Source organism: Macaca nemestrina, chromosome 1 (assembly GCF_043159975.1).
Source record: "Macaca nemestrina isolate mMacNem1 chromosome 1, mMacNem.hap1, whole genome shotgun sequence".
In the NCBI taxonomy this organism is placed as follows: Eukaryota; Metazoa; Chordata; class Mammalia; order Primates; family Cercopithecidae; genus Macaca; species Macaca nemestrina.
In genome coordinates, this window is record NC_092125.1 from 56,962,681 (window position 1) to 56,972,384 (window position 9,704).

Genomic DNA, 9,704 nt, shown 5'->3' on the forward strand with positions numbered 1-9,704 from the left:
TTCTTTTTCTGAAAAGGAAGTTATTACATTATGAAATTACTACTCCTTATAAAAATTAGTCATTTCACTATCTATATAATTACTATTCCTAATAAGACTTTTATTTCTATTTCATGACTTTCTAAATTTTCTTGTGATTGAAAATTAGTTGACAAAATACTAAATCACAGTCAAATTTCTAAACAATATAAGCTGTTGATCAAAATATACCTTCCATTGTGCCTTTTAGTTTTTAAAGGCACAATGAAAGGTATATTTTCTAGAAATGTTTTCTCTAGTGTACATTATGATGTTTTTATTTTTTAGCCAAAGGATGTTTCTAGGCTTCCTTGTCTAAAGATGTCACTCAAAATTTAGTATAATTTGCAACATAAAGATAACAATAGACAAATGTTGCTGTGAATTTATAATTTATCTAGAAATATAAAAAATAAAAAATTGGGAATAATGTATTTTTGTGCAATCTGGTTTCAAGTTTCATTGAGTTATATCCTTCAGTGCTATTTGTAGAATATGGGCAGGTGATACACAGCTGCACTTCCTGTCCCTGAAGATTCTAGGAAAGGCAGTTGGCGTGAAGCCTAATTATTTCTGCTATATTTGATTATAGATACCTTTATTAATACCACAGATACTGCACACCTACAAATTCTGATGATATTTTCATATCAATTGTTACAGAGAAGTCTATAGAAACAACAGGAAAAAATAGTCATGTTCACTCTCCTTTGTGATGATTTCCCTCTACTTTCTTTGGCTAAGAGAATTCAATTTTCCATATATACAAATTAATTATATGATACTAGTTTATATTTTTGACATTATTATTTGAATTATGACAGCCATTGAGACAATTCAGATCTTGATAATATTCATCTGCATTTGGAGCCCATAAAATACAAATTAAGCCTGCCGACTGCCACATATTCTGATTTCTTAAAAAAAAAAAAAAAAGATTATTTTTATTTCACTGAGATGTGTCTTCAGTGTTTTGAGACTGAAACATATGCTCTGAATAAATAATAGGTAGCACTTAATTGTGGAAATGGAGAACCCTTTAAGTATTGCTATTTCATCAAAATGGTCATCTTTAACTGAATAGATGACCATATTTTAAACATTTGAGTCAAAATATGTTTAGAATTAGAAAGCTAATTAAATTATGATTACCTAAATACATCTAAGACTTGCATTGTTAACCTTAAGGCAGTCTTGAAGGCTTTCAGAGCAATGACTTTTTGCTTTTTTAGTTTTCAAAAATCCTCATTTTCAGTAATATCACCACATACACTTTGTATGATATTTGAAATACTAATCTGAGCGGCTATTTCCTTTAAAATTGCTTTATTTCTCTAGAAAAACTAGAAAGCCAGTTTAGGGGTGTAATTTAAATTTTAAAAGCCTTGTTTAACAAAAATATTTACTGGCATATTTAATATGTTGGTTTAAAAAATATTATGTCTATTACATCTTCAAGAACAAACTATATTTTCTGTAGAATAAAACTGAGTGTCCCCAATAGTAGGATCTAGCTGTTTATTGGTAATGCATTTCCTCCCCACCTCACCACTGACAATTTTTATGGGAATTCTTATGAATGAGAAGATGAGAGTTTTTTCCCTTCTTTTTTCTTGTTTAAGAATGCAAAGCTAATAATAGAAAAAAAAAAACTTCTGATTTCCAACAAAACTGATGAAATAGCTTACCTTCTTTTCTTCTGGATAATCCCTTTGTTCTGGTTAAAACTATAGAACTGTGAGTAATAAATAACTGGAATACACAAAAGTGAAATAGGGATTGTACTGGTATCCAAAAATAATATTTATTTATGTACAGAATTTGGTTGGGTTTATATATTTTATACATATACAGAGATCAGGAGATTTATTAGCAATTCAAGTAAGTTTTGCTATATGAATAATACACTCAGGCAATTCAATACATATTCTTGCCTATGTTGAATGATGGATGGTTACATTTTACTGTGGATATATTTTGATGATTATATTTCTTCTCAAACAGTTCTAACCAGTTTCTGAGAAAGTATATCCTTCGCCTAAATATATGCAAAACTATAATTAAGCCAACAGCACTTATAGACAAGCTGAATGGCTTAGCACAGTTGATTTTCTGTGCGTCATTTTCTTCATCTGAATATGAGAGTTGTATATACAGTTTCTATACTTTCTACCAGCTCTGAGATTCTGTTAATTCTAATGAAAAATAAGAGTAAAGACAAATTATACATTGAAATTCTCAAGATCATAGTGAATATTATGCAAGGTAAACAGGTACCTACATTTATCATTTCATTGGTGATCCTGCTTCTATCAAAATTCATGCCTCAAATTATTTCATCTACAAATGTTTCTGATACCCATAGAGCACAACACCTTCAAACATGAACTAGTGGACAGGGGACTTCTGAGATGCACTGTCTCCTTTCTAAACATACTCTGTTTTCTGGGGACATCCAGCGTGGAACAGTAGTCAGAGGCCAAGAAACTACAGGTTAAAAAAAAAAAAAAAAAAAAAAAAAAAAAAAAAAAAAAACTGGGAAAAGGGGAATGAGAGGAAGGAAAGTAAAATATAGAATTGTCAAAGAGATAAAATCAAGTGGAAAGTGTGGAGACACAGCAATGGGTCGGAGAATAGAAACTAAGTGGGAAATGGATTCAGCGAGGAATCACCTACAGTACATCTTCAAAACTGGGAGCCTGATTCACTGTCAGACGCAGAAGTGTCTTCTTCCCAGACTCTGAGCTCCAGTAGCCACATCTTTAAATTGCCTGACTCCAACAGCTGATTTGGTTGCCACCACATAAATAGAAATTATAGCTTTCAACCCTTCATTTTATCTCTCTTACCTATAATCCTCTAGTTCCAGTCTGTCTGACCACTTGACAAAGGTTTTTTCGTTTTTGTTTTGTTTTGTTTCAACATTATTGCAGCATTGGGGGAACACTTAAATACGTTTTACACATAGAGAACAGTAGACAGCCCTGGAAACCCTAGATGAGAAAAGATATATCCTGCTGGGAACATAAAATAGCACACAGGACACACATTAATGATTCTTGTAATTGTGATTGTCATATGTCTTATTAAAAGCCATCATTTACCTGGAGGTCTTTCTTGAAAAAAAATGCAAAGATGCTTTACAGATTTTACTTAAGAATGTTTCTCAAAGCCTTACTGATCTATTTTCATAGGTATGTTGTTTGGTTAGGTCCTTCAAAGGGCTTCAAGGTTTACTTTTATATTTAAAAAGAGTGAAGATGAAAGCTATTATTTGAATACAGCATTGCATTCAGTGGCACCAAGATGCTTATTACAAGTGCCCCGATGAGACAGTTGAAGCGTCTCATGGAAGCCAGTCTCCTCTAATGTGTATTTTGGTGCCCTGTCTGCTGGTTCGCCTAAGTGATGTGGCATACATTTGATGAAAGGACAGTAAATGACATCAATTATAAAAGACATCTACTAATGAGAGGAAGAAGAGGAAGAGAGAGAGATTGAAAAAAAGAAGAAGAAATTCTCCACAATTGAAACAGCAAAGCACTTCGATTGAACTAAAAGAAATGACGTACCTTAATGATGCCCTAATTTTAGGGTACCACCAACCAAGCTACTCACTTTTCTTTGGAAACATGACATGTTTCTTCAACTTCTGTACAACTGTCATTGAAGATTTAAATCAATCTGCCTTCAGTTTCCATCATTGATTGTTGGTAATGTTGCCAGGATCTCTGTACAAAACAAAACAAAAAGATATTATGTGAAACTCAGGCCATGCTGAGCGAATTAGCTGAAATTTATTTTTATCCTCTTATGGGGATGTTTTCCAGTTCAACAATCCATAGGGATCTGCCAACTTTTCACATTCTAAATTTTCTCCTTTCTAGGGCTACTAATTTGGTCGCAGAAAACATTTTTTTTTTTTCCTCTATAAATAAGCTTTGTCAAATAGCAACCAGAGATTAGTGAAAAGATAAACTGGTTTTGGATATTTCTGGTATACTAATTGAATATAAGGTCTACATTTTCTCTCAATGCATATTCCATGCATAGAAACACTTAAAAATATTACATTAAATATTAGCATAATTGTTAAGAAAATCTAAGATTTTATTCTCAAACATCTTATATAAATATACTTGCTTTTAAATCATCCAGTATCTCTAAAGAGACTTTATCTACCTAATAATAATATTATTATTTTATGTTAACAACGTTCTTCTAGTCTATGATAATAAATTTTCAAATAAGAAAATATTAAACATGATTAAGAAGTGTGATTTTCCCCCTTCAATTGTGCTAAATAAAGATAAACAAATCTGTTTCTTTTCTTTTCAATATTGAAGTATAGAATCCTGATATTTTGTTTTAAAAAAATACTGTAAGAGACTGCTTAGAATTTATAAGTTTGATGACCTTCTTAGGTTAGTCATTACATATTCTCTCTGCAGGAATGAATTTCTATTACTTACATTTCAAAGCACTATCAATATTTTCTTGAACATGTTCTATATTACAATATGTTTTCTTCCCATGGTATTCTATATTCAAAGCTCTAGAGACTGCTTAGGAAGCACAACTAAAGAGGTGTGAATGACCCTGTTGGCTGAAACTGCAAGGAAGTATATTGAAAAGCTTTACATGTCATCCACTGCTGTTCTTGCCTTCCAAGGCAGAGGCAGTGGGCTTGGCAGACTGGGAAAGGGCATAATCTTGCCTGCTTTTTCTGGCTGGATTTTTGGGTCACTCTGGTTCACACTGGCTCACTCAGCTATTCTGTGTACATATACTTAGTAGTTAAATGACTAACAAAGGAAGGGTGAGTTAATATCAATCAATCATATAAACAAATATAAATAAAGCAGATATACTTTAATAAATTAAAAGTCACAGAGTATCAGATTTAATTTTATAGCATGTGAAACATTCTGAAAAGTGAACAAATACACAAATCAACTGGTCTTTGGTGTAGTGACTACATAGCTTTGGAACCTTTGGACTGATTTATTTTACTGTATTCACCAGGGACTTCCTGTCCTTATTAATACACTGAACTGTTCTGCATATCAAGCTTGAAAGTTTTAAAAGACAACAAAAGTTTTGCACACTCCCTTCAACTCGACATATTAGCGTTTTGTAGTCAGTGCTGGCTTTGTAGATTTAGTGCCCATTTTCTTCAGTTGGCAAAATTCTTCATATTATAGATAGGTAAACTAAGGCTCTAAAACTCACTGAGATTTCAGAGTAGCTGAATAGGGCTAAAAAGTCCAAATTCCCAAACCAGTGCTCCCATTTGATAAACAAATAGATGAATACTCACATTATTTTAATATCTCAAATGAAATGTTAATTTTATTAATAAATATTTTAACTACCTTGTTTAAATACTCCACAGTATTTTTCTTAGATTAGAAATGATACTGAAAATGTATCCTGACATGAATGTTGCTCTGAGACTTAAAGAGTTTGTATAAAACATTTAACAGACATAGGATTTACCTAATATTCTCTTTCCTTTCAATTTCCTTTCAATTATCTCTCATTAGATTATAAAGTAATTTCTCAGTCTCTTTTCTCTGTCTGATCCTCCTATTGACCAAATAAACTTAAGAAATTCAGGAGCTTGGAAGGGGATGAGAGAGAACAAAGTGTGTTGTCAATTTTTTAAAAATTTGTTGTAAAACTTTCTTTTTAATTAAAATGTCCCCAGTGCAATTTCTTGGTCTACTACTCCTGACAGCTACTATTAATTATACTTTCACCTGTTAAGGGTCTAACACTTTCTAAAACATATTAAGCCAAGTTTTCTGTAAGTATTGAGCCTATGTGTTAAGAACAAAATGATACTGAATGGATTTGGGTGAATATGTAAGCGGGCAGGAAGAAAAGCATAACCATCCTTAGTAAATGACAAATTTTCTTTGTCTCCCAGTCCTCGGCTTTATACCTATGCACTGCCTGGTGTGGTGTGGAGGCCAAGCAGACGGCCTTCACTGTTAGATGCCAGAAGAAGGGACTGCAGAAGCCAAGGCCCTGGGCACACAAGCTAAAACTTGCATGCTTGGCAAGGCTCAGATGCCAAGGTTTGAATCTCTAATAAACCACTCGCTGCCTCTCCAGTAATGATACCCTGGGGCTGCTGGGAGGGGATTCTTTTTATAGGAAACATACTCGTAAGGATTTAATATTATCTTTCAGAACCCTTTGATTTAATGGATTTTTTTTAAAAAAAACTTTTCCCCCTTATTTTGTAGACCCTGTGATGTGAGCCAGTGTTAATTCCTAATCCAACAGTAGTATATAATCAACATCTCTCTACTGAGCTCAAGATTCCTTTTCCTTTTTAGCCATGTGCTTAAAAAAAATTTAAAATATCTTGCCACTGAATGTCTTTTTACAGACTGAAAAGACTTTTAGGTTAAACAACATTTGTTAGGCTTTGATGCAATCAAATGCAATTTCAATCTTGAATTATTCAGCCCTGCCTCTCTGAAATTGCACATATGTGTCAGCTTTCAATTTTTCTCACTAGTGTTTTACACATGAAATCTATTTTCACTGAGAAAATGGAATCTTTGTGTCTTTGTCTCTAGGAGCGCTGCTTTCAGGCATGTTCTGGCAGGGGCTTTGACTGTCTAGGCACTGGGGGAGGGGCCTGGCAGTCATTTGTCAGCTTTTCTTGCATCTGTAATTTCTGGCCACTCAGCAGTATTAGAAGGTCTTAGAAACGGGGTGAGGAGGGTGTGGGGAAGAGCTTGTCATTGATGAAAGCCAAACCCCGAATAACTGCCCAATGTTAATGACCAAAGAGAGAAGGGAGAGTCTGAAAAACTTTTATTGTGCTTTAATGAAAAAGACTTTTTGGAAATGGCTAATTTACAAAATTGCACATGGTAACATTTTCAGATCTCAGTTTAGAAAGCCCCTGTCCATATTGTGTTACCGATTTCATTGCTTTTAGCTTGGCAAGGGCTCATGAAACTATTTTAATTTTCCACCAGTGGCTTCTGGTTATTTCTGCTCTTATTTCCTTGTAACAAAACTGACAGCCCAATTAAACATCTGCATTTTTTAATCTGAATTTCCCCCATAACTATTTTGCTTTTCTTCTAAAACTTCCAGATGTTTTGGTTCCTTTATGATTTTAATGCATGCGAGTATATTTCTTCCCATTTCAAAGAGAGAGAGCTAGAGGGACTGACCAGATGTTTCTATATGAAAAGCTTTGTAATACACCAATAATCAGGTCAGTATTTTTGTCTCTTTATGAGTATATTTACATTAGAATACATCTCATTGTCTTTGAGCACTTTACAATTTGAGTCGATCTATGCAACTTATTTTTGTGGGCCATTAGATTTCAGAATCCACATTGTGATCTGCTAGTTAAACCTTGTGGCAAAGGAAGAAAGTAACCCTCTGTTATCTCAGTATCTAGTAACAGGGACAGAAGCTACTGTGATTTGTTTCTTATTACTTGTCTCCCCTCTCCCACTTCCCACTCTTGTGGGAGATAAGAAGTTGTAGGTTATGTGAAGCAACAATGTATTTAAATTCATTTTCCAGATTTGTGCAAACATTGACGGAATCATCAATATCTTGTCTTGAAGTATCTGGACAAGAGTTTAAAGAGTCTCTTGTATATTTCAAGAAAACCTGTTTCCCTTAATTAATAACAGGAAGCCTGGTAAACAGACTTTTGCTGACAAATGAAACTGAAACAGTAACATATACACAGAAACATGGGAAAAGAAAACAATAAAGCATTGTATGGTTATTCCAGAAGAGTAGCTCAGTTCAGATACACTTATGCAATACTCACATAAAACCCCAAAGACAAAGATTATTAATCGTATATTTCTGACCATGTAAACACATGCTTGCAGAGTACAATTATTTATCCCACTGCTTACTATTTGAAAATGATCTCTGGCTATTTAGACATTTAACATTTAGGCAGAAAATCATTATTTCCTGGAATATAGATTTTCCAGACTATCAAGTAAACATGAAGAAAAACAATCTTTATAAAAACAAAACAAAACAAAACAAACAAAAAAATTATTAGAAGATTGTAAAAGTCCATTCTTGCTGCATACTTCTGGAAATGCAATGGGAACACGTAATAAGATAATTTTAGTGTAAGTTTTTTTTGGGGGGGAGGAATGTATATCCTATTTGGGTAGTGTATATTTATGAGGTGTCGGGCACACTAAATGCAACAGTCATTAATTAGAGAGTTCACTGTGCAACTTGACCCACTTGTGCTTAAAGCTCTGGACAATGCTGCCCCTGGAAGGAATGGGTCTTTATCTTCCAACTGTATCATAGAATGGGAACTCACTGATCCCAATATTGACCTTGACAGTAGCAAATTGAGGTTATACGTAGTGTCCCTGCTTAGAAACACTGAGTTTGAGTTTAAAATTTTTGTTTTGATTTTTAAAAAAGAATTAGTTGCTTAAGTTACAGTTAACTATTAGGAATGAATTGCTTGATCCTTAAGTGATTTTTAAAAATTACGTGTTAAAGGTGATTAGCTGAGAATGGTTAAATGTAAAATAAGCTTAAGCAGATATTTATTTCTGTTTATTTTAAGATGAATAAGCGAATAAGCAACAAAGGGGAACATAAGAACATGCTTTTTTAAATGATGTATTATATTGCACATTAAAGGATGTATTTTGATGATTTGAGAGTAATTAAAAGACCTAAACTGTGCTACATAAGTAGAATTACTTGACTTCTTGGTAGGCTCTCATAAGTCGTATCTCAACACTAGAAAAATGAAAATGGAAAGTGTCCTGGGTGGCAAGGGCAGTGGTTTGTGACATGTGTAATATACATTCATGCAACTGACTTAGGAACTAAAAACCAAATTTATTTTTTTCTTAACCATACCCACAGTGGATATAAATTTGAGTCAAGGAAGTTACACTCAAAACGGAATAGGTCCAATTACAAATAAACAACACTTGTTTCATATTTTATATATATCTGAGTGAAAGAGAAGTACATACGACACACTTTAACTCCAGAATCTTATATTTATTGTGGAAATTGGAATCAACCAAATAAATACTTTGAATTTAAAGGAACTGTTGTGTTGGAATAATTACCAGAGTAGACCTTTGCTAATTGCAAGAGAAAGTAAAGCATGTCCTTGGCTGTAAAATTTCAGTGAGTTTGTAGGTAAGCAAGAACAACATGCAAAAATTTAAAGTGATGAAAGTGTACTTATTTGAATTTCTGTTAAGTATAGGATGGACTCTATCTATTGTTTTTTAGGTTTATATTAATTATTTGGAGAAGCTTTTTGGGGGAAAAAAGTGTTAATGAATCCTAAATCATAAGAAATGTCAATAGAGCTGTCGTTTGTTAAATCCTTGTAAGAAGAAGAGAAAATCAATCAGGTTTCTTACTAGAATTATGCTATTTGCAAATTGATGCTTTGGAAAATATAAAATATCTTCCAAAAATTTTAGATAAAAGTCTTCTTGGAAAACTTTTAAGTATCACCTAACTTATAAGTAATAATCATAAATTTATATAAAAACAAGGAGGATATCCAAATTTAAAATAATGATTTTCACAGGCAGATTCATTATCATACTCTCATTTCACAATATTTAAAGGTATTCTTGGAAATGGTTTATCATAAAGAGCATGTACATGATATGACTTAC

At 33.0% G+C, this 9,704-nt stretch overlaps 1 long non-coding RNA gene across 3 annotated transcripts in view; it reads right to left on the reverse strand.

The window, feature by feature from the left end:
• The window catches only part of LOC112427219 (uncharacterized), a 47,745-nt gene that overhangs the window by 3,880 nt on the left and 34,161 nt on the right, over positions 1–9,704 (reverse strand). For 2 of the 3 annotated variants that reach the window (XR_011612462.1, XR_011612468.1), the window contains exon 2: positions 933–3,749. This is a non-coding gene — a long non-coding RNA (uncharacterized lncRNA). Of the gene's footprint in view, positions 1–932; positions 3,750–9,704 lie in introns of those variants that run through there. The other variant, XR_011612465.1, reaches the window with a different exon arrangement.